Below are 26,532 nucleotides of genomic sequence, written 5' to 3' on the forward strand. Positions count from 1 at the left end.
TCCTGATGCACCCCTTAATGAACAAAACTAGACCTTCAACTCCCGATGCACCCCCTAATGAAGAAAATTAGAGCCAATCCACACCAGATGTGCACCCCCTAATAAGGAAAGCTAGAGACATTCAACTCCTGATGCATCCCCTAATGAAGAAAACTAGACACATTGCACTCCCGATGCCCCCCTAATGAAGAAAACTAGACACATTCCACTCCCAATGCACCCCCTAATGAAGAAAACTAGGGACATTACACTCCAGATGCCCCCTAATGAAGAAAACTAGACACATTCCACTCCCGATGCACCCCCTAATGAAGAAAACTAGAGACATTCTGCTCCTCATGCACCCCCTAATGAACAAAATTAGACCTTCAACTCTCGATGCACCCCCAAATGAAGAAAACTAGAGCCACTCCACTCCAGATGCACCCCTTAATAAGGAAAGCTAGAGCCATTCAACTCCCGATGCACACCCTAATGAAGAAAACTAGAGCCAATCCACACCAGATGTGCACCCCCTAATAAGGAAAGCTAGAGCCATTCAACTCCTGATGCACCCCCTAATGAAGAAAATTAGACACATTCCACTCCCGATGCACCCCCTATTGAAGAAAACTAGAGACGTTCCACTCCTGATGCACCCCTAATGAAGAGAATTAGACACATTCCACTCCCGATGCACCCTCTAATGAAGAAAACTAGACACATTCCACTCCCGATGCACCCCCTAATGAAGAAAACTAGAGACATTCCACTCCTGATGCACCCCCTAATGAAGAAAACTAGAGACATTCCACTCCTGATGCACCCCCGCATGAACAAAACTAGACCTTCAACTCCCGATGCACCCCTAATGAAGAAAATTAGAGCCAATCCACACCAGATGTGCACCCCCTAATAAGGAAATCTAGAGACATTCAACTCCTGATGCATCCCCTAATGAAGAAAACTAGACACATTGCACTCCCGATGCCCCCTAATGAAGAAAACTAGACACATTCCACTCCCAATGCACCCCCTAATGAAGAAAACTAGAGACATTCCACTCCTGATGCACCCCTAATGAAGACAACTAGGGACATTCCACTCCTGATGCACCCCTTAATGAACAAAACTAGACCTTCAACTCTCGATGCACCCCCAAATGAAGAAAACTAGAGCCACTCCACTCCAGATGCACCCCTTAATAAGGAAAGCTAGAGCCATTCAACTCCTGATGTGCCCCCCTAATGAAGAAAACTAGACACATTCCACTCCCGATGCACCCCCTAATGAAGAAAACTAGAGACATTTCACTCCCGATGCACCCCCTAATGAAGAAAACTAGACACATTCCACTCCTGATGCACCCCCTAATGAAGAAAACTAGAGCCATTCAACTCCTGATGTGCCCCCTAATGAAGAAAACTAGAGACATTCCACTACAGATGCACCCCATATGAAGAAAACTATAGACTTTCCACTCCTGATGCACCCCCTCAATGAACAAAACTAGACCTTCAACTCTCGATGCACCCCCAAATGAAGAAAACTAGAGCCACTCCACTCCAGATGCACCCCTTAATAAGGAAAGCTAGAGCCATTCAACTCCTGATGTGCCCCCCTAATGAAGAAAACTAGACACATTCCACTCCCGATGCACCCCCTAATGAAGAAAACTAGAGATATTCTGCTCCTCATGCACCCCCTAATGAACAAAATTAGACCTTCAACTCTCGATGCACCCCCAAATGAAGAAAACTAGAGCCACTCCACTCCAGATGCACCCCTTAATAAGGAAAGCTAGAGCCATTCAACTCCCGATGCACACCCTAATGAAGAAAACTAGAGCCAATCCACACCAGATGTGCACCGCCTAATAAGGAAAGCTAGAGCCATTCAACTCCTGATGCACCCCCTAATGAAGAAAATTAGACACATTCCACTCCCGATGCACCCCCTATTGAAGAAAACTAGAGACGTTCCACTCCTGATGTACCCCAATGAAGAAAATTAGACACATTCCACTCCCGATGCACCCCCTAATGAAGAAAACTAGACACATTCCACTCCCGATGCACCCCCTAATGAAGAAAACTAGAGACATTCCACTCCTGATGCACCCCCGCATGAACAAAACTAGACCTTCAACTCCCGATGCACCCCCTAATGAAGAAAATTAGAGCCAATCCACACCAGATGTGCACCCCCTAATAAGGAAATCTAGAGACATTCAACTCCTGATGCATCCCCTAATGAAGAAAACTAGACACATTCCACTCCCGATGCACCCCCTAATGAAGAAAACTAGACACATTGCACTCCCGATGCCCCCTAATGAAGAAAACTAGACACATTCCACTCCCAATGCACCCCCTAATGAAGAAAACTAGAGACATTCCACTCCTGATGCACCCCTAATGAAGAAAACTAGGGACATTCCACTCCTGATGCACCCCTTAATGAACAAAGCTAGACCTTCAACTCTCGATGCACCCCCAAATGAAGAAAACTAGACACATTGCACTCCCGATGCCCCCTAATGAAGAAAACTAGACACATTCCACTCCCAATGCACCCCCTAATGAAGAAAACTAGAGACATTCCACTCCTGATGCACCCCTAATGAAGAAAACTAGGGACATTCCACTCCTGATGCACCCCTTAATGAACAAAGCTAGACCTTCAACTCTCGATGCACCCCCAAATGAAGAAAACTAGAGCCACTCCACTCCAGATGCACCCCTTAATAAGGAAAGCTAGAGCCATTCAACTCCTGATGTGCCCCCCTAATGAAGAAAACTAGACACATTCCACTCCTGATGCACCCTCTAATGAAGAAAACTAGAGACATTCCACTCCCGATGCACCCCCTAATGAAGAAAACTAGACACATTCCACTCCCGATGCACCCCCTAATGAAGAACACTAGAGCCATTCAACTCCTGATGCACCCCATATGAAGAAAACTATAGACTTTCCACTCCTGATGCACCCCCGAATGAACAAAACTAGACCTTCAACTCTCGATGCACCCCCAAATGAAGAAAACTAGAGCCACTCCACTCCAGATGCACCCCTTAATAAGGAAAGCTAGAGCCATTCAACTCCAGATGCACCCCCTAATGAAGAAAACTAGAGACATTATACTCCCGATGCACCCCCTAATGAAGAAAACTAGAGACATTCTACTCCCGATGCACCCCCTAATGAAGAAAACTAGAGAAATTCCACTCCTGATGCACCCCAAATGAAGAAAACTAGAGACATTTCATTCCTGATGCACCCCCTAATGAACATAACTACACCTTCAACTCTCGATGCACCCCCTAATGAAGAAAACTAGAGACATTCCACACCTGGTGTACCCCTAATGAAGAAAACTAGACACATTCCACTCGCGATGCACCCCCTAATGAAGAAAACTAGACATTCCACTCCTGATGCACCCCTAATGAACAAAACTAGACCTTCAACTCTCGATGCACCCCCAAATTAAGAAAACTAGAGCCACTCCAATCCCGATGCACGCCCTAATGAAGAAAACTAGACACATTCCACTCCTGATGCACCCCCTAATGAAGAAAACTAGACACATTCCACTCCTGATGCACCCCTAATGAAGAAAACTAGAGACTTTCCACTCAAGATGCACCCCCTAATTAAGAAAACTAGAGAAATTCCACACCTGGTGTACCCCTAAGGAAGAAAACTAGAGCCACTCCATTCCAGATGCACCCCCTAATAAGGAAAGCTAGAGCCATTCAACTCTTGATGCACCCCCTAATGAAGAAAACTAGACACATTCCACTCCTGATGCACCCCCAAATGAAGAAAACTAGAGACATTCCACTCCTGATGCACCCCCCAATGAACAAAACTAGACCTTCAACTCTCGATGCACCCCCAAATGAAGAAAACTAGAGCCACTCCACTCCAGATGCACCCCTTAATAAGGAAAGCTAGAGCCATTCAACTCCTGATGCACCCCCTAATGAAGAAAACTAGACACATTCCACTCCTGATGCACCCTCTAATGAAGAAAACTAGACACATTCCACTCCTGATGCACCCCCTAATGAAGAAAACGAGACACATTCCACTCCTGATGCACCCCCAATAAAGAAAACTTGAGACATTACACTCCTGATGCACCCCCTAATGAAGAAAACTAGAGACATTCCACTCCTGATGCACCCCCTAATGAAGAAAACTAGAGAAATTCCACTCCTCATGCACCCCCTAATGAAGAAAACTAGAGACATTCCACTCCTGATGCACCCCCTAATGAAGAAAACTAGAGACATTCCACTCCTGATGCACCCCCTAATGAAGAAAACTAGACACATTCCACTCCTGATGCACCCTCTAATGAAGAAAACTAGACACATTCCACTCCTTATGCACCCCCTAATGAAGAAAACTAGACACATTCCACTCCTGATGCACCCCCAATGAAGAAAACTTGAGACATTACACTCCTGATGCACCCCCTAATGAAGAAAACTAGAGACATTCCACTCCTGATGCACCCCCTAATGAAGAAAACTAGAGACATTCCACTCCTGATGCACCCCCTAATGAAGAAAATTAGAGACATTCCACTCCTGATGCACCCCCAATGAAGAAAACTAGAGACATTCCACTCCTGATGCACCCCCTAATGAAGAAAACTAGAGACATTCCACTATTGATGCACCCCCTAATGAAGAAAACTAGACACATTCCACTCCTGATGCACCCCCAATGAAGAAAACTAGAGACATTCCACTATTGATGCACCCCCTAATGAAGAAAACTAGACACATTCCACTCCTGATGCACCCCCAATGAAGAAAACTAGACACATTCCACTCCTGATGCACCCTCAATGAAGAAAACGAGACACATTCCACTCCTGATGCACCCCCAATGAAGAAAACTAGATATTCAACTCCCCATGCACCCTCTAATGAAGTCATGTTGATCCGTAAAACCCCATTGAACAAACAGCCAAATAGACTATCGTCAGCGCTCCAGAGTGTCCTGGAGAACATTAGAAAACCCCAAACAAAGAAATCATATTCAAAGAGCTCACTGACAGCAGCCACAAACCCCCCCCTCCCCCCTTTTACAGCAGACGTCATCCCATGTCATGGCATGTCAGTGTCGAGTATAGCGAAGCTCTGAGTAGGGAAAGGGCCATGAGAGAAAGGGGCGAAACAGGAAAGAGTGAACGAATGTGAAAGGGAGAGCCCAGAAGGTTACAGGGTGTTGCGTCGTATAGTTTGTTGTACTTGTTGTGTGTATATAGCTCTTACAGCAGTTGAAAGGGAGAGTTACCCTTTGTGTTCAGAGGATGAGGGAACATGTGCGTTCGGCAACAATCAAGGTATCGCAGCTATGGGGAGCAGTTCGTTGGTATCTGGGAACTCCCCTAATTTCTCTAAACGCTCCCCTGTTCCTGCCTTGCCCCCTGGTCCTCCTTTGCCCGCTGCGTTAGCAGCAGCACTCACGGTTGGACTGGGGCATAACATTGTCTCCGGCACCAACGAAAAAGTGGCCCACCGCTGCAAATGGGATTTCATTCCTTTTGTGAAGCTGTTTGAATAGTACCCAAGGAGGAGTTTTTAATAAGATGTGATGTAAACTGTACATTTTGAAGAATATTTATTCAGCAACACTGATCAAAACTATTAGCTGCATAGTGAAGTAACTCATCCCACGTTGGCCAACAAAGTGCCCCACTTAGACCCGCAAAACTGGCCCACAGCAGAATGTTGCGTTGTTGGTACGGCCGGCCATGAGCCTATTGCCCGCCCTCTCACCTGTGTCTCCGGATCTCGCTGTGCAGCCACGCCTGGTGCCGGCTATTTCCCTGGTGGAGGGTCTGCGGGTTCTCCCGACGCTTTGTGGATTCTGTTCCAGGAGGCCGTGCAGATCTGCGCCTGCACCTGCTCTCTCCCCGTCCCGTCTTCCTCTGCCAGACTGGCCCGGGTCTCAGCTCCTCTGAATTGCCAAGACCCGCTTGACATTACCTCATAAACTTATTTCTGGCTGGGGGGACCGGTGGGGGCTGGGGGAGTGAGATAGATGGGGCAGGTGGAACTCGGTGAGCAGTTGGTCAGATCAGCGGGCGCTAAAGTCTGGAAGTGGCCCTGGGCCTCATGCAGTGGACATGGAGCAGCGCAAAATAATACGCGCGTGCCTCCTCTGACTGTCAAAAGGTGGTAAATGGGCACAGATGAGAGTTTTACGTCTTTTTTCCGATACGACCTACATTTTGTAGAAATTTAAAATTCCAACTTTTTAAGCTTCTAGAAAATGTTTGCATGTCTTCACTAACAGGGCCAGTTTTTTCTGCAAATTCGCAAAGAACGTTTAAATAATGTAAAAAAAGAAAAAACAGGATATTTAATATTTGATTTTTAAAAAAAATATCTTGGGGTTGTTTGATTATGACTTTGGTTTGTTTCAATTTTTTGGTTCCTGCTAATTAAATATTCTAAGATATTTTGCATTACAAAACGCTTGCCGGTAGATTAAAAACAGCCATTTAGAAAACAGTGCAACTGCAAGAAATGTTCAATTTCCTGAAAATTTGCAGGGCGAGAGGCGGGGTAAGGAGACGCAATAGGCAAAATGGCCACCCATGGCAGTGATGTCACCTGAAGGGTGACGTGTTTGGCAGAGACGGCTGGAATACTACTGCCATCCTGGGCACAGTAAGCTGGTTCTCTTTGCCCCTTCCTGTAGTAACATATGCCAGTGGTTAGAGAGTGCGGATTAACCCAGGAGTGGAGACATAGTAAACTGAATATGTGACAGGCAAGAGATTTCCTGAGCAGGCCGGCGCCTCTGATTGGCCAGTTTATGTTATGCTACTTGATTTTTGTTATGGCCTTGAAGCCTGTGAGATGAATGCCCCTGTGTAAGACCATAGCCCAAATCATGGCATTGCATGTGAATAGCATTTAGAATGTAGGTGGCCGGCCCATCACTAGAAGAGATTGCCAGTCCTGAGGCATACTAGCTCTGCAGTGTTGAGCGCTCAGTCGTAGAGAGGCTTCCTATGCAGCAGCTGAAACCCCTTTTTTATGGGACTCAGCCCTTTTATGTGGGTCCCAGACTAGGGAGGACAGGCTATTATAAATGGGTCTATCACCCCCTAGGTCAACTGTCTTCAGTTGAGGTCTCCACTATCCTTTACATATGCAGACTCAATACCATTCTGTGCATATGTGTCTGATATGGTGAAGAAAACTTCAATGCATGGCCACTTTTCTGTAACATGGAATTCATGCAGTAGAAATGTTTTATGTTGCATAGTATGGTACTGTTAAATAAAGTTAATGGGATAGAAATGTTTCCTATTGGATATACATATACAGGGTAATTCATAGAATTTCGCACAAAAGTGGCCAGGCGGCTGGCGCACAGTGTGCGCGTGCGAATATCTGCGCCAGCCGCGTGCGCTAAAATCGTTTTCCGTGCACAGCGTATTCATGGATTTTAGCCTCCAAAACCAGCCGTGGCGCAGAGTGGCGCAGCGACCCTGCAGCAGCGCCAGTTACGCCCCCAAGAACGCCCTCGCGCAAGGAAAAGCCATCAAAATTCCCAATTCAGCGCAAAGGGCTGCGCTAACCCTGGACCAGTTTACAGGGCTGCCAAACAGCAAACGCCAAGCGGGGAACGTGTATTACTGGGGTGCGCATGAAGTTTCACATGCGAAAGGGCCTGTGCGAGTGGGGTACGTGTATTACTGGGGTTCGCGGGAAGTTTCACACGCAATTTCAGCAGGGTACATGTATTACGGGGTTCGCGGGAACTTTCACACGCGAAAGGGCCTGTGCGAGTTGGCTGGGTACATGTATTTCAGGGGTGCGCGGGAAGTTTCACACGCAAATGGCCTGGGTACGTGTATTTCAGGGGTGCGCGGGAAGTTTCGCACGCGATTGGCCTGTGTACGTGTATTTCAGGGGTGCACGTGAAGTTTCACACGCGATTGCACCAGGGTACGTGTATTTCAGGGGTGTGCAGGAAGTTTCACACGCGATTGGGCTTGGTACCTGTATTTCAGGGGTGCGCGGGAAGTTTCACATGCGATTGGGCTGGGTACGTGTATTTCAGGGGTGCGCAGGAGGTTTCACACGCAATTGGGCTGGGTACGTGTATTTCAGGGGTGATCGGGAAGTTTCACACGCGATTGGCCTGGGTACGTGTATTTCAGGGGTGCGCGGGAAGTTTCACACGCAATTGGCCTGGGTACGTGTATTTCAGGGGTGTGTGGGAAGTTTCACACGCAATTGGCCTGGGTACGTGTATTTCAGGGGTGCGCAGGAAGTTTCACACGCGATTGGAGTAGGGTACGTGTATTACCAGGCTGCGCATGAAGTTTCACACGCGATTTTGCTGTCAGAGCGGGGAACGCGTATTTCGGGGGAGCGCGGGGAGTCCTACACGTGAATTGGCAGTGTGGGTCCTCCCAGGTGTCCCCTCTACCCCCTCCATGGCCCCTGCAGGCGACCCACACCACAGGGGACTACCCTGCACCCCTGGTCATGTCCCGCAGGCAGCACATCCACCATGGGCATGCCCCCCAGACAAGCCACATGTCACGTTGCAATATGATCACCAACTTATGTCTCCCAGAACCCCCACCCACAGCAGTGCAGGACAACTGCCAGCAGGCCCTCACACATGTCCCCCAGCACCCACACCCCCCAGCAGTCAGGGGCACCTGCCAGCAGGCCCCCGCACATGTCCCCCAGCACCCCCACCCCCAGAAGTCAGGGGCACCTGCCAGCAGGCCCCCACTCATTTCCCCCAGCACCCCCACCCCCCAGCAGTCAGGGGCACCTGCCAGCAGGCCCCCACACATGTCCCACTCATGTCCCCTTGCACCCCCACCCCCCAGCAGTGCAGGGCACCTGCCAGCAGGCCCCCACTCATGTCCCACTCATGTCCCCTTGCACCCCCACCCCCAGCAGTGCAGGGCACCTGCCAGCAGGCCCCCACTCATGTCCCCTTGCACCCCACCCCCCAGCACTGAGGAGCACCTGCCAGCAGGCCCCCACTCATGTCCCCTTGGACCCCCACCCTTCAGCAGTGCAGGGCACCTGCCAGCAGGCCCCCACACATGTCCCCCAGCACCCCCACCCCCCAGCAGTGCAGGGCACCTGCCAGCAGGCCCCACTCATGTCCCCCAGCACCCCCACCCCCCAGCAGTCAGGGGCACCTGCCAGCAGGCCCCCACACATGTCCCACTCATGTCCCCCAGCACCCCCACCCCCAGCAGTGCAGGGCACCTGCCAGCAGGCCCCCACTCATGTCCCACTCATGTCCCCTTGCACCCCCACCCCCAGCAGTGCAGGGTACCTGCCAGCAGGCCCCCACTCATGTCCCCTTGCACCCCCACCCCCCAGCACTGAGGGGCACCTGCCAGCAGGCCCCCGCACATGTCCCCCAGCACCCCCACACCCCAGCAGTGCAGGGCCCCTGCCAGCAGGCCCCCACACATGTCCCACTCATGTCCCCTTGCACCCCCACCGCCCACCAGTGCAGGGCACCTGCCAGCAGGCCCCCACTCATGTCCCCTTGCACCCCCACGCCCCAGCAGTGCAGGGCACCTGCCAGCAGGCCCCCACACATGTCCCCCAGCACCCCCACCCCCCAGCAGCCCCCCAGCAGTGCAGGGCACCTGCCAGCAGGCCCCCACGCATGTCCCACTCATGTCCCCCAGCACCCCCACCCCCAGCAGTCAGGGGCACCTGCCAGCAGGCCCCCACACATGTCCCCCAGCACCCCCACCCCCCAGCAGTAAGGGGCACCTGCCAGCATACCCCCACACATGTCCCACACATGTCCCCCTGCACCCCTACCCCCGCATCATTGACAGGCACCTGCCAGCAGGCCTTGACACATGTCCCCCAGCCAGCACGTCATCACAATCCAGATCCTTGGCTCTTATGGCCACACAGATCCCACCCACAGCACCCCAGTCCAAACAACCATCCAAGCTTTACATCCACTCCAAATAGAAATCCCCATTACATGATAGATCACAAATAAGCAGTATTCGCATGAGTTCAAGTCTGTGCGACCCACACAATGGCAACACATGACCGAGAAAACCCACATTGTGACATGCATGAAACCAATGAGAGAAGACCACACATTGAAGTAAGAAACAAAAATGTAATCAAGTCAAAATGAAGGGAATTAAACAAAAACACACAATAATGCCAATAATAATGAAAATGCAGCATGTCCCAAAAAATGATAAAAAAAGAGAATCCAAATTAATCCAAATGAAAATGTGTCCAAAGTCACCGTCCAACAAAGCAAATCCAAAGGGAAAGAAAAGCGTAATATCCATTGCTCCATGGTGAAGAAAAATAAAGATGAACGAGAAAAATCCACTGTAAAACTATGTACAAATAGCAAATCCAGGGTCCATGAAACCTACAATGAAACCTACCAAATTACTAACTATATACAAAAATGTGGGGCATAGTCCATGCGCCCCAAATGAAATAAAAAATAAATTAAACTTAACACTAATGAACTATATACAATGGCGGCGGGAAAGTCCAACGGTTCACTTGTTGATGTCATGGGCCAGGGCATCATCGAACTCCTGCTCAATGTCTTGGAGGCGGGCCTGTTCTCTGGCCCCAAGGTCTCGCAGGGATACCGCCATGTCCACCTCCAACTCCCTGCGAATTCCCTCGAGGCACTCAGCCCTCCTCAGCGCCCTGGGCATGGAGTTCTCTGCCCTGACCATCGTGAGCCGTGCCTCCTCCGCCGCGGCCGCTCCGCACCTATCTGCTGGCCCAACCGCTGCCACATGGAAGACACTCCCATTCCAGGGTCCTCCTGCCCTCCGGCCGAAGCCTGCCCCTCTGATGTAGATTGCACCGAGCCATGATGCCTCCCACATTGAGCCTGCCGCTGCCTCCGACGCAACTGCCTCTACCAGCACAACGGCATCCAGACTGATGGAATCCACCGACGCCATCGTGCACGTGCCCTGCTCGATGATGCCGGCACATCCTCCATCTGCTGGGGTCCAGTTGCTGTGGTGTCCACCCCTGCTGGACCTCCGACTCCCGACTGTGGCAGGGATGGGATCCCCACCGAGCTGGCTGCGTTGGTCAGGGCAGGTCCACAGGAGGCCCTGGTGGCATCTGGGCCGGAAGACAGCATGGAGAACGGCTGGCGCATAGTCTCCACAGAGGAGGAGAGGGCCGCCAGAGTGGCCGACACATGTACAAAACCCCCGACCATGGACACTCCCAACTGGGCCACGTTGGCACGCTGCTCTTTGTGATGACGTGCGTGCTCCCCCCGGGAAGCACGCACGTCATCATGAATGTCACACGTGCGCAACGCAACACCAATCAGTACTTTCTCCATACGGCCAGGGGTCCCCTCGTCCGCAGGTAGAGGAGTGTCAGATGACATGGACATCCCCCCTACCTGCGGACGGGCCTGGGATGGGGCATCCCTGCTGGTGCATGGTGGAGCAGTCACAGGGTCAGGGACAGCGACATGCACAGGCCCCTCCGCGGTCACCTTTGCTGCCTCCTGCCCCTGGCCCTGGACTGCACCACTTGCACCAGTGGTACCACCCCCACCAGGCCCCATGTGCGGCTCAGTAGTGGCCTCCTCCTCCTCTGTGGAAACCACCAACCTGGATGGCTCCACACCGTCTTCCGCCGTTGCAAGCCCCTGTGGGGGCTCACCCACCCCTTCCGCTGCAGCCGTAGTGGCAGACGCAGCACCAGTCCCCTCATTCCCGGACAATGGTAAATTCTGGGAGGGTGACTGGGCCTTGCGTCGCCGGCCGGTGGGGGCATCCCCGCCGCTTTGCTCCACAGCGCCGTCTCCGCCCTCTTCATCACTTGCCGCTGTGTAGAGGGAGACATAGAACACAAGCATCAGGGTACTGTACAATGGTCCCCTAGACAGGAAGCAATAGCAGATGAGTGGCATTGTCAAACATCACTTCCATCATGTCCCTCCACAACACCTGGGTCAGTGCAGGCAAAACCCATGCAGTAACAGGGATGGCGCATGCTATGAACATTAGCATACATGTCCAAGGGACTCTTCAAACATACAATGCTGGTTTCAAACTCACATGCATCATGGGTCATGCCCATCACATGCACACACTTCACCCTAGTTTAATCCATCTGGCCTTGTACACCCCAGACACAGTGGATACAAGGATGAGTAGGCTGCATCAGTGAATCTGAACATTGTCACAGACATGTGTCATGCATCAATGGCATTTCCAAGTCACAGACACGCAAGTCAGACACACAGACATGGACACCATACATGTCCATGACAGCAGCACCCATCTCTCACACCCCATCCATGTCCAATAACAGAGACAGGCATGCATTAATGTGTGCATTCCCCATGCTGCTCCACATTTTGCATTGTTACACATGCATCAACCATGTGGTTCACACATTACTGGTCTCACATGCATGACTATGATGTCCCTGCACACACACATACGTACATGGCCTATGTCACACATACAGGCAAGTATCAGACAACCAGCACCCTGCAACATGCCCTGTCTCACACAGCAATGCTTGGCCACTTACCGCTCAACTCCGGACGGGTCTGCCTCCGAAGGATCTGGGCATGGAGCGCTGGGCCTATGCGTTCCAGGACCCTCATCTGGATGGTACTCATGCTGCCCTGGCCCCCCTCCACGAGGCGCCGGGCCTTGTTGAGGGTCCTGGACCTGAAGTCCTCCCAGCGCTGGTCTGTCCTTCCTTGTCGGCGCGCGACCTTCCGAAGAGGGCATCATAATGCCCCAGGACATGCTCCACCAGGACACCAACTTCGGTGGCAGTGAAGCTGGTGGCCCTCTGCCTCTCTGGCTGGGGGTTGCCAGTGGTGCCAGATGGAGATGTGCCCGACATGGCAACCCCAGAGGCAGGAGTGGGTGGGCAACTGGGTCCTGGGGCTGGGCTGTGGAGCGATGGAATCCCAGTCGGGAGTCTTCTGTTCCAGCAGGGGTGGACACAGCAACTGCACCCCTGCAGATGGCTGATGTGCAGGCACCAAATAGCAGGGCACGTGGGCAGCAGGCAGGCAGGCAGCAGTAGATGGCTGGTGGGAGCGTGCTCGGGGCTCTTGGGGGCAGGAAAATGGCCTTCAGGGCAGGAGCGTGGTCTTCCATGTGTGTACGCCTGGCCAGCTTGATACGGAGTGATTTGGCAAGTGAAAATCTTGCACGTCAGCGTGTAATTCGAGGAAAGGCCCTTAGCGCGTAAGCGCGTCAGCACACGTACGCAATATCATTGGACCAAAGGCCCTTAGCGCGTAAGCGCGTCTTTGAAGTATTGTACACGGGCGTTGCCCTTTCGCATGTAAAACTTGCAGCGCACCCCTGAAATACACGTACTCCGCTCGAACGGGGCCCTTTTGCGTGTGAAACTTCACGCGAAACCCGTAATACACGTACCCTGCTGAAATCGCGGGTGAAAATTCTTGCGAACCCCAGGAATACACGTACCCTGCTGAAATCGCGGGTGAAACTTCCCGCAAACCCCAGGAATACACGTACCCTGCTGAAATCGCGGGTGAAACTTCCCGCGACCCCCAGGAATACACGTACTCCGCTTAACAGGGCCCTTTCGCGTGTAAAACTTCACGCTGTACCCCAGAACTACACGTACCCCGCTCGCTTGCACAGGGCCAATATTTCTGGGCTTTGCGGGAAGTTTCACACGCGATTCCAGCAGGGTACGTGTATTTCTGGGGTTCGCGGGAAGTTTCACACGCGATAGGCCCTGTGCGAGTGGGGTACGTGTATTTCGGGGCTGCAGGGGAGTCCTACACGTGAATTGGCAATATGGGTCCTCCCGGGTGTTCCCTCTACACCCTCCACGGCCCCTGCAGGCAGCCCACACCACAGGGGACTACCCTGCACCCCTGGTCATGTCCCTGTTAGGCAGAAACCTGTGGAGTTCCCTCTGGGACCACTGCAAAAGATTTTAGACTACAGGTGTTTGGCAGTAAACCCACTTGGTAGCAGTCTGTACCACACAGATTCACTTGGTAGCTGTGGCTGAGCAGTCAGACTTCCCTCAAGAAAAGTTAGGCAGTATGTGGAGTATACAAAATAGGGCAATTTACACAGTAGAACAAGCAGACACGGAACAGAGCTTCGGTGTAAAGATATATAATTATTTATTTTAAAGACACATCTATGGAATACACACTGGCACTAATACGGCAAACAACTTCAATTACAATTACTATAAGTATATCGATCCCCTAACAATATTTCGACAAGTCTAGGTTCAATGGCACCACTTATTTGCAGACAGAGGTGAATGCTTTAACCTAGATGGCACTCTAATATTCGTTAGAACGGGAGAGAAAAGGCAGGGTATGAAACCAACTCGGTACCAACACTTTTACGAAGCAAATGCAAGGCAATTAAGGCAGGGTCTACTGTAGATCACACAGTTCAGAGGCCAGGCCCACTTGGAGAGAGGCAAGGCGATATGTCCCAAAAAGTATCACAGTGGAAATGCACTTCGAGTCTTTGTAGCAAATTGTTACAGAAAGGTTGGACCAGTTTAGAACAAAAAGTTAAGAAGGTCTGGAGGCTACCCAATGGAAAGGTAAGGATTTAAGACACCTAACGCTAACCGTCACAAGGGAAGCCAGGCGGACACAGTACCTTGTAAGTGAAGAGACAGCTCCGGCGGGGGCAGTTGTTCCTGGTGGTGGATGCAAGTCGGGGCTTTGCCAAGAGATGAGATGGTCTCATCGTCGAAGGAAAGTTGAAGATCGTTACACCACCAGGGAAGAGACAAGCCGCGGAGTGCTCCGTCACAAGGCACCACCTTTTGGTCGCGGTACGGGCTAGTGGCTATCCGGTTGCCGGGGTGCTCAGCACGGGCAATTCGACCACTACGCCCTGGAAGCGAAGAAAAAGCAAAGGGACTGGTTGTTCCCACCAGTCAGGGGAAGAAGACTCTCCAGCAGGGAGATCTCCTCTATCGTTGGGAAGTGGTGAGTCGGTTCAGCAGGGCTCCACCGGAGGTGTCGTCGTTGCAGGCCGGCTCAGCTTTACCCTCGTCGGATTCTTAGGTCCTGTGGTGACTTCTCAAGATCCAGTACCAAAAGCCCTGGTTTTATGCAGAAAACCCCCATTCATTCAGCCTAGCTGTCAATCAAACCACGCTAAGTGGTGAGCGGGGTGGCTCACCACTTGGGCCAATCACACCAGAGTGCGACTTGAGTTGGCAAGGCAACTCAGTCCAGGGGGCCTAAACCCCCTCTACACCCCCTGTGGTACCCAGACAGAATGGCTCCACTTTGGAGGGCTTCTGTGCAGAAGCCCGCCAAAAGTGGAACAAAAGGGTCAACCTTTGGTTCGGAGTTACAGAGGCGAACACATACGCCATTTAAAAAACCGAGTTTTGGCAGAAAATACCAACCAGTGTATTTATTTAAGATAAATAAACCGGCGGTATGTTAGAGACTAACGTGAAAAGGTATTAGCCTCCAACAATGGGAAGAATCCCATAGGAATAAATTTGGGGTCGAATATAAAAAGTGCCACTGCCACCAGCCAAAACTCAACGAGGGGGGATGGGACAGTGCCCCCTCGAACAACAGACCCAGGGGTAATCGAATTACCCCTACCAATACGTCCACAATAGGATGGTTTGTACGGGTTTTGTTAGTAAATTTAGGTCTAGTAAAGCCAATGGTGACTTTACATGCCCTGGGAGACAGTAGTCAGTCCCAGGGTATGGAGTCTATGGTGGGGGTCACTTAGGACACCCCAGTGTTACGGCACGGAGGGTGCTGTGTAACACACATAGCAAAACACATGAGGCCCTATGGAGTAAAAGACCCCATACCCCATCGAACACATTGACATTCAAAGCAATTTACCACAAATCATGTCCAAGAGTGGGAGAAAAGAGTCTCACTCTTGGCAGGATGAAAAAAACAAACTCCAGAAATCCAGCAAAGCTGCTGGGGGACTTACTAGGTTAGGAAATTCAGCCTAAACAGATAATTCTCCCTAACAGTCCCGCAGGCAGCCCATCCACCATGGGCATGCCCCCCAGCCAAGCCACATGTCACCTTGCACTAGTGATCACCAACGCATTACCCCCTTGCACCCCCACCCCCCAGCAGTGCAGGGCACCTGCCAGCAGGCCCCCACTCATGTCCCACTCATGTCTCCTTGCACCCCCACCCCCCAGCAGTGCAGGGTACCTGGTAGCAGGCCCCCACTCATGTCCTCTTGCACCCCCACCCCCCAGCAGTGCAGGGCACCTGCCAGCAGGCCCCCACTCATGTCCCACTCATGTCCCCTTGCACCCCCACCCTCCAGCAGTGCAGGGCACCTGCCAGCAGGCCCCCACTCATGTCCCCCAGCACCCCCACCCCCCAGCATGAGGGGCACCTGCCAGCAGGCCCTCACTCATATCCCCCAGCACCCCCACCCCCAGCAGTGCATGGCACCTGCCAGCAGGCCCCCACTCATGTCCCACTCATGTCCCCTCGCACCCCTACACCCCAGCAGTGCAGGGCACCTGCCAGCAGGCCCCCACTCATGTCCCCTTGCACCCCCACCCCCCAGCAGTGCAGGGCACCTGCCAGCAGGCCCCCACACATGTCCCCTTGCACCCCCACCTCCCAGCAGTGCAGCGCACCTACCAGCAGGCCCCCACTCATGTCCCACTCATGTCCCCTTGCATCCCCATCCCCCAGCAGTGCAGGGCACCTGCCAGCAGGCCCCCACTCATGTCCCCCAGCACCTCCATCCCCCAGCACTGAGGGGCACCTGCCAGCAGGCCCCCACTCATGTCCCCCAGCACCTCCATCCCCCAGCAGTGCAGGGCACCTGCCAGCAGGCCCCCACTCATGTCCCACTCATGTCTCCTTGCACCCCCAACCCCAGCAGTCAGGGCACCTGCCAGCAGGCCCCCACTCATGTCCCCTTGCACGCCCACCCCCCAGCAGTGCAGGGCACCTGCCAGCAGGACCCACTCATGTCCCCTTGCACCCCCACCCCCCAGCAGTGCAGGGCACCTGCCAGCAGGCCCCCACTCATGTCCCACTCATTTCCCCCAGCACCCCCACCCCCAGCACTGAGGGGCACCTGCCAGCAGGCCCCCACTCATGTCCCCCAGCACCCCCACCCCCAGCAGTGCAAGGCACCTGCCAGCAGGCCCCCACTCATGTCCCACTCATGTCCCCTTGCACCCCCACCCTCTAGCAGTGCAGGGCACCTGCCAGCAGGCCCCCACTCATGTCCCCTTACACCCCCACCCCCCAGCAGTGCAGGGCACCTGCCAGCTGGCCCCCACTCATGTCCTACTCATTTCCCCTTGCACCCCCATCCCCCAGCAGTGCAGGGAACCTGCCAGCAGGCCCCCACTCATGTCCCACTCATGTCCCCTTGTACCCCCACCCCCCAGCAGTGCAGGGCACCTGCCAGCAGGCCCCCACTCATGTCCCCTTGCACCCCCACCTCCCAGCAGTGCAGGGCACCTGCCAGCAGGCCCCCACTCATGTCCCACTCATGTCCCCTTGCACCCCCACCCCCCAGCAGTGCAGGGCACCTGCCAGCAGGCCCCCACTCATGTCCCCATGCCCCCAGGTCATGACGATCCTCAATCATGGCCCTTATGGCCAGCCGCCCCAGCCCAAAGACCCAACCAAGTATTGCATCCACCCACATAGAAAAGGCAATTACATGATACAACCCCAATGGCAAGTATGTAAATGAACACATGTCCGTCACACACACACAATGGTTGCAAGTGAATGTGAAAACCCATATCATGACATGCATGAAACCAATGAGATAATACCACACATCGAAGTATGAAGAAAAAAATGTATTAAAAGCAACATGAATCAAATTAAAATCAAACAAACAACAATGGGAATAAAAAAAGAAAAGCTGCATGTCCGTAAAATAATGAAAAACAAGAAATAATAATCCAAAGGAAAGGTGTCCAACGTCACAGTCCAACAAAGCAAATCCAAGGGAAAAACAAAACCGAAAACCATTGCTCCATGGGGAAATCCAAAAAAAGAGATTAATCCAATAGTGAACTATATACAGATGAACAATCCAGGGTCCATGATCCCAACTGAATAAATGAAACCTATCAAAAATACTACCTAATGAAAAACTATATACAGAAACATGGTGCATTGTCCAAGTGCAACCAAAATAAAGAAAAAACCAAAGGAAACCTAACACTATCTAACTATTTACAACGGCAGCGGGCTAGTCCGACGGCTCACTTTTGGATGTCCCGGGCCAGGGCATCATCGAACTCCTGCTCAATGTCCTGGAGGTGGTCCTCTTCCATGGCCCCGAGGGTTCGCAGGGACGACGACATGTTCTCCTCCAACTCCCTGCGAATTGCCTCGAGGCACTCGGCCCGCCTCAGGGCCCTCCGCATGGAGTTCTCCACCCTGACCATCGTGAGCCGTGCCTCTTCTGCCCGCTGCCGCTCCGCATCTATGGCATGGCCTAACCGCTACCACACGAAAGACACTTCCCGTCCTGGGTCCTCCTGCCCTCTGGCCGATGCCTGCCCCTCCGATGACGAAGGCCCCGAGCCATATGGCTCCCACCTTGTTGCTGCTGCTGCGGTGCCTCTGCCCGTGCCCTGTCTCTTGCTGCCTGCACATCCTCCTCCAGCTGGGGTGCAGTTGTTGAGGTGGCCACCCCTGCTGGACATCCGACTCCCGACTGTGGCAGGGATGTGTCCTCCACCAGCCTGGCCGCAGGGTCAGAAGCAGCTCCACAGGGCACCCAGGTGACACATGGGTGGGAAGATGGGACGGAGTATGACTGGTGCATAGGGGGTTCAGTTGAGGAGGGGGTCAGAACAAGGCCCAGCAAACGGAGGAATCCGGCCCTGGTGACCTGTCCCTGAAGGTCGACGTGGTCAACGAGCCATTCAAGACGACATGCAGTCTCCCCTGAAAAGACTGCATTTGGCCTCGCATGGCTGTTGACGCAACGCCACACCACCCAGGACAGGCTCAACCCGGTCCTGGATAGCCACGTCTGCAGGCAGAGGAAGGCCAGTTGTCGTAAGCTCGTCCCCTGCCTGAAAACGGGTCTGGACGTAGGTATCCCTGCTGGTGCAAGATGATGCAGTCACAGGATCGGGGACAGGATTACACACAGGCACCTCCGCGGTGGCCTGTGCTGCCTCCTGTCCCTGCCCCTGCACTTCACCACTAGCAACAGTGAAATCCCCACCTCCAGACCCCGTCTCTGTCCCTTGCACGGCCTCCTCCTCCACCAAACCCCCCACCAACCTGGAGGACTCCGTGCCATCTTCCTCCGTTGGGCCCTGTGGGGTCTCAGCTGCCCCTTCTGCTGCCGAGGAGTCCAACTCCAACCTCGGCCTCTTGGACCTCCCCTCGGCAGCTGCGACCTGGGATGCGGCACCGGACTCCTCACTCCCCGACGAGATGACAACCTGGGAGGGGAGCCGGGCCTTGCGTCTCCGGCTTGTGGTGCGATCCCTGCCGCTGTGCTCCACAGCACCCTCTCCGCCCTCTTCAGCAGTCGACGCTGCAGACAGGGAGAGATAGGACACAGGCATCAGGGCACTGTACAATGGACTCATACACATATGACAGTTGCACACGAGTGTCATTGTCAAATTTCAGGCATGGCATCACAATCCCCAACACACATGTCATTTCAAATCACACACATGAGCTATTCCACAGCCATATCGCAACAGCCAGCACCATCCATACACATACAACAGCATGAGCAGGCAAAGGTGAGCCAGACATCACATGAGACACAGGGAGTGCACTAGACATGCACACACGCCACCACACTTACATGCATGTGTACACCTCCACCAAGTGTCGCAGTGATGAGATCGGCATCCATGTCACATCTGGCAATCAGTCTTCTACATATCAGTCTCACATGCATCCATGTTGCATGACAGTTGCACACTTGTCAGATACACATACATGCACATGTACACAGTGCAGATACATGCAGCTAGAACCAACATCCATGTGTGACACCACAACCTATCCATGTGCCTCATACTTGAAAGGACTTGCATGTGTCAGCCTCACGACCCTGCACATACACATCCATACATGGCCCTACAAAACCACATGTGCAACCTGCACACTACTGGCACACCACCACACGCACAGCTTCCAATCAGTATGCATGTACACTTACCGCTCGACTCCAGACGGGTGTGCCTCTCAATGACCTGGATGTGGAGCGCTGGGCATACGTGTCCCAGGACCCTCATTTGGTCTTCCGACAGGTGGCCCAGGCGCCCCTTAGCATCCGCTGCCTTCAAGAGGCGCCGGGCCTTGTTGAGGGTCCTGGACCTGAAGTCCTCCCAGCGCTTCTTGACATGATGGAATTTGCGGACTGCCACCCCCTCCGCGTTGATGGCAGTCACGATGTCCGTCCAGATCCTGGTCCGTCCTTCCTTGTCGGCGCGCGACCTTCCGAAGAGGGCATCATACTGCCCCAGGACTTGCTCCACCAGGACACCAACTTTGGTGGCAGTGAAGCTGGTGGTCCTCTGCCTCTCTGGCTGAGGGTTGCCAGTGCCGCCAGATGGTGTAGTGCTGGACCTGGCAACCCCAGAGGCAGGAGTGGGTGAGCAACTGGGTCCTGGGGCTGGGCTGTGGAGCGATGGAATCCCAGTCGGGAGTCTTCGGTTCCAGCAGGGGTAGTCACAGCAACAGCACCCCTGGCTGACATGCAGGCAGCAAATGGCAGGGCACGTGGGCAGCAGGCAATCAGGCAGCAGCAGATGGCAGGTGGGAGTGTGCTCGGGGCTCTGGGGGGCAGTAATTCGGCCTTCTGGGCAGGAGCGTGGTCTTCCGTGTGTGAACGCGTGGCCAGCTTGATACGGAGTGATTTGGCACGTGAAAATCGTGCACGTCAGCGTGTAATTCGAGGAAAGGTGCTTAGCGCGTAAGCGCGTCAGCGCACGTACGCGATTTCATTGGACCAAAGGCCCTTAGCGCGTAAGCACGTCTGTGATGTGACACACGTGGGTGTTTCCCTCATAGCACGTGATGACAGAGCACACGTGGAAAAGCTGCACGTCTGAGTGTCAGCGCGTGTAATTGGAGGAAAGGGTGCATACACGTGTAAGTGACGTGTACGTGTGGGCCGGTTTAAAAGGTACGCGTAGGACGCCATTTCCTTGTATGTGCTTTTTGTGGAGAGTGAGTGGGTGGATTCTCTACCTCTTGTCGGTTCACACGCGATTACTTTCCAGCGTGTCAAGTTCGTACTCCCTGTTACCTCTGACAGCTTTCATTTTTCTGCTTTTTTGGGCCTGTTTCCTCAAACAGTGTTCACTTCTCCTTTTGTCCTGTCTCCTCAGACAGCGTACACTTCTTCTTTTGGCGGGGGTGTTGCCAACGCGCACACGCGCGTATTTTTCACGTTCTTTATCCAGGCAGACGGTGAGTTCCGCACGTACTTAGCAACTGTGCTTGCCCCGTGTGTCGCGTACCCCTTCAGAGGTCATTGCAGGCTGCGTGTATCACGCGTACGCTTATTTTTGTATTTCTGGGTGCCACAGCATAGTGCGGGTTCATTTTTCCACGCACGTGGTCTACGAGGGGTTGCGTGCACGTTTATTTTTGTTTTTGGGCTGCCTGTGCATTGCGTGACACATCATCTTCCCCCAGGGGTCACAGACAGCCTTGTTAGAGCACTAGGGTACGAATTCCATCTAGTACCCTACCCCTTTGACCCCTAATTGCCCAGGACAATAGTTTACTGCTCCTCCCATACACACAACATCATCAGTGCCATGGTTGGGATGCGACCAAGCTGTAAGGGAGGCAAAGGTGGCCGACCTTCAAAAGGTGGTCGTGGTGGGCACGGTAGGGGACGTGGCCAGGATTTGCAGGGTGCCCGTATACCCCCATGTGTGGAGGACCAATCAAGGACACCCATGACACCCCCCCCCATGGTTGAGGGAAACGTGGCTGAGACCATCCCAGCTCAGCCCTTGTTGGACCAGCCCATTGTGGCACCTGACCTGGCACAGGATGACTCCCTGGCTGACTTCCAGGTCAGCAAGTCTAAGCCATGTGTGGCAGTGCAAGTTGTCACCAAGCCACGTGGATCTGAGGCAGCTATGTCATCTGCTGCCCCAAGTATGCAGGGTGGTGAGGCTGCAGGGGCAGCTGCAGCTCCATCCGCTTCAGCTCTGACTCTCCCAGCCAGGACAGTGTCGGTTCTGGTCTATCATACTGATGTTCCCCCTGCCAACATCACACTTCAGACAATGCCTGCACCAAGTCCTATGGTCAATGTGCATTTGCACACTCCAACAACCCAGTCCACCAGTGATTCTGCCCCTACTGACCAGAGCGGCGTTAGCCGCTCTGGCTCTGCTCCACCTTCTAAAAAGAGGAAGAAGGTTGCTCTGGCACGACAGGCTGAGACCCCAGGCACGGCTACACACTCCGGGACCTCAAGGAAGCCTTGCTTCAATGATTCGGAACTTAATGCACTTGTGAGCTATGTGTTGCAACATAGCCACGAAATGGTGGTGACTGCAGGGTCCAAGACCACACGTGGTCAACGTAAGGCACACTGGCAGACCATCGCCAACCACATAAGTGCCCTTGGATTTGTGAGGCGCTCAGCTGATGATTGCTACAAGCGGTGGAACGACCTGAAACGCAGAGCAAAGGACAAGCTGCCCTCAAGTCATGCCGCTACTCTGGTGACTTGCGGTGGGTCTCCACAAGAGGACAACAAACTCACTGAACATGAGTCTATTGCTGGGACTTTCGTCACAGAGGAACAAATCCGAGGTGTGGGAGAACTACCCGATTATGACACATTGTCCGGTGAGTGCCCATGCGTGTGTGTGTGTAATGCATGTGTATGTTGTTTGGGTGACGGGTTCTGATTGAGTGCCAAGTGAGGGTGTGTGTGACTGAGTAGTATGGGTCACCCATGTGCTTCATCCAAAACATTCTGCGGCCTTGAATTTGGGTGTGACACTATCCCTTCTGCCCACAGTAGTAATTTAGCGCAACATTGCAGCAGTTGCCCTTGAGGTGGCATCATGCAACAACATTGTTTGTATTTTTCAGTGTTCTTTCAGGCTGATTGTTTCAATTCTCCCACTTTTGCAACAGATTCCTCAGCCCTATTGTGACATATGTGTCATGCTTCTGTCATTGAAGAACCCCACATTGGCCCACATGTGTCACCTTGGTAGTTGAATGATTTGACCATTCAGGCTGAATGAGTATTGTCCTGATCACATGATGTTTTTGGGCCTGTTTGAATGTGGAACATGCTAGTTGTTTCCTGTCATGTTGAAGTGCACAACCATTGATGTGTACATGGCCCTGCAATCACTGTATTTTTGTACACTGGATGTGTTACAGTGTGTGGCACATGGCGTATCTTTTCACACTATGTGGCATTTTTCATCTCTTCATGTCCATCTCACATGGATGGGTGACAGTACTCATTCACTGACATATGGATGTACTTGTGGAATGTACCATGGCTATGGTACATGCCATCTGTGTGATGGCATGTGTCATTTATGTGTATAGGACATGCCACTCACAGGCCAATGTGTGATGGCAGTGCTACCCAGCATGCAGCAAATGTGTTGCTCTTCCATCTTGGTGTCATCAGTGTCAGACTTTTGCCTCCCCTTCCAACTCTGTGACAGTGCATGCATGGGAGGGTTATAGTCATGTGGGACATGTGTAAATCATGTACTGGTTCTGTAGCTTGTCAGGCCTATTTGTGAGCTATGGTGCTAATGCCTGTTTCCATTTTTTGTCTTTCATGTTTTTGCAGGGGATGACGCACTTGATGCTGTTGAGGAGATGGTGCAGACTCAGGAGGAACCTGAGGCACAACCGGCCACCAGTGGGGGACGTGGTGTGGTGGTGGGTGAGAACCCACTCTTGCTGCAGACGATTCTGTCCAGTGGTGCCTCTGGGTGCACCTTCCCAGACCTCTATTCAGGTGTTGATTCGGATGATGAGACCTATGTGGCGTCGCAGGTAAGTGTTTCTGGAAGGGGTTCTGTTCTGTCCAACCCACCTGCACCAGGGGTAGAACCCTCTATGGGGATGTCAGTGTTGGTTAGTCAGCCTTTGGCGGTTACGGGTGCATGGTCACACTCCACAACATCTGATCCTGTTCCTGGGCCAGCAGATCAGAGGGGGAATGCAGTCCTGCAGCCTCAGGCAGTGCCGGCACAGCAAGGCGCAGATCGCCTTGCCCCAAACAGGTGTGGTGCCCGCCGACGCCACCAGGCAATACCGCATGGGAACAATCCATTTACGGTATGGCAACCCAACAGGCAGCATCAGTTGAGATGATGGCTCAAGCAATGGAGAGGGTGGCCACTTCCATTGTCCCCCCTGAAAGGCAGATGGAGCTACTACAGCAGGCAACAGACTCCATTTGCCAATCACACAGGGAGGACATGTTGGCGTCCAACAGGGACAGACGGGCGGCACTGGAGACTCTACGCCAATCGATATCAATAGAGTCCCAGGGCCACAGGGAAGCCCTGAGGGTAGAACTCCATCACCTCAGGGAGACTCTTGTTGACCTTGAAACTTCCACTAACTTGAGGACAGAACAGCAGCTGGAGCGGCTCACACGTTTGCTCTCAGCTGAGATGTAGACAACTCGGGAGGAGATCCGGGCATCACGTCAGGTGTTGCATGGGGATCTCCGCACTATAATCCTCCAGAACGAGACCTTCCACACCCGCATGCTTGCTGCCACGGAGGACCATACCAGGGCTTTGCGTGGGCTGCCTCCCACAGCACCACCACCTCCTGTGGCAGCAGCATAGGGTAATGAGAGCGACAGCAGCAGTTCTCCCACATTGGCATAGCCGTGCAGGCCATGAGCCCATGGAGGTGTTTTTTTTCCCAACATCCACACAGGCGGCTGTTGGTGCGCACCCTGTCCTCGGACCTCCTGGGTGCCCCCCCCCCAGCCGCCACATGGCCATTTTTGATTTTTGATTTTTGATTTTTTGATTTTTGATTTTTGATTTTTTATTTTTTATTTTGTATTATTTTTTAACAGTGCATTGCCTTGTGTGGCTCCCGTGGGTATCCACTGTATTCCGGCTGGGCACATGCAGGCTTGTCCTGAGATTGGGTTCGATGCTTGGGTTCGTGAGACACACACCCCTCCTGCTTCCCGTTTCCATGGGCTTGCAAAGGGTGTGACCAAGTGACAGTGATGTACACAATGATGTTGGGCTCCCATGAGCTGTGTGGGCAGTCTGTAGTCAATATTGTGTAGACATTCCTTGTGTATATTGTTGTTGTATTGTACACTGCATGTTGGAATTATGTATGCTTCTGCTTCCATGTCTCCCTCTGAATTTGCAGGTTCATTCCTCATGTCTTCACAAAGCCGTCTACTTTGGAGATGGAGTTCATGTTGTATGCAGTACACAGACAAGTTTTGAAGCCTGCAAGACTACAGTTGGAAGGGGGCGATGTGGTGGCATATTCAGGTTGTAAGTCTACGACTACTTTAACTTAGTACTGTCATGTTTTAGTTATGTTTGAGCTTGTGTAGCTGCATTGTATTGTTGGTATGTATTTGGTCATGTGTGTTGTTAGTTCAACATTACTGGGAGCATATTGTGTGTGGCCAGTTTCCATTAGGGACACTGTACTTTGTGACACTTGTGTCAGGATTCGGGATTGCTTTGTTTGCTCTCACATAGCATGACATGCCATGGTGTGTTGGGTGGTGGTGCTGGGGAGGGGTTGGGTGACATGGCACTCTTCTCATGTTGTATTTTGCAAGGGGGTAATGCATTTAGCAGCATATGTGTCTTTTGATGACACAGCATTGGTGGTGTTTCTGTAGGTAGGGATGCACACATTGTGACACTTCCAGGTGACCAATCTTAGGCTGGTATGGTTGTGACAGTTCACTGTCCCTTGTGTCATCATCGATTGTCAGCTGGTATGTGGCAGGGCTGTGTGCACTCCACAGGGGTGTGATTCTAAGTGAAGTAATTAGCCACCAGCTGCGTTCGGGCTGCCTCACCCCGTGCCCTTTCCCCTCCCATGCGCAGCGAGCATGCATGTGGTTGGGGATGTGGGGGCACCACCATGTCCACCGGCAGGCCCCGGCGTGTTGCAACGTTGTGCAGGACACATGCTGCCACTATGATCCTGCACACTACTGGGGGGCGTATAACAGTTGCCTGCCAGAACGGTCAAGGGAGCGAAAGCGTGACTTGAGCACTCCGAATGTGCGCTCCACTATGCCCCGGGTTGCAATATGGGCTGTGTTGTATCTTACCTCGGGTGGCGTGGTGGGGTTCCGAATTGGTGTCATCATGTGGGTGCTCAGAGGGTAGGCACTGTCCCTTGGGGAGGTGGTGATGGGTATCATTAGTAGGGTTGTGACATTACTCAGTATCTGGCATGCATGCATGTGCTGTGGCATTTATACTCACCGAGCAGCCATGTATCGCCATGCCGCCCAGC

The 26,532-nt window shown here is 52.8% G+C and overlaps 1 protein-coding gene across 1 annotated transcript in view; it reads right to left on the reverse strand.

Moving 5' to 3' along the window:
• MYOZ3 (myozenin 3) overlaps positions 1–6,010 on the reverse strand; it is a 99,441-nt gene extending 93,431 nt beyond the window's left edge. The window contains exon 1 of the mRNA XM_069654037.1: positions 5,784–6,010. The gene's annotated coding sequence lies outside the window, so the exon portion shown is untranslated. The remainder of the gene's footprint in view (positions 1–5,783) is intronic.
• Between the last annotated feature and the right edge of the window lie 20,522 nt (positions 6,011–26,532).

This window comes from Ambystoma mexicanum, chromosome 3q (assembly GCF_040938575.1).
Source record: "Ambystoma mexicanum isolate Mex_15411 chromosome 3q, UKY_AmexF1_1, whole genome shotgun sequence".
In the NCBI taxonomy this organism is placed as follows: domain Eukaryota; kingdom Metazoa; phylum Chordata; class Amphibia; order Caudata; family Ambystomatidae; genus Ambystoma; species Ambystoma mexicanum.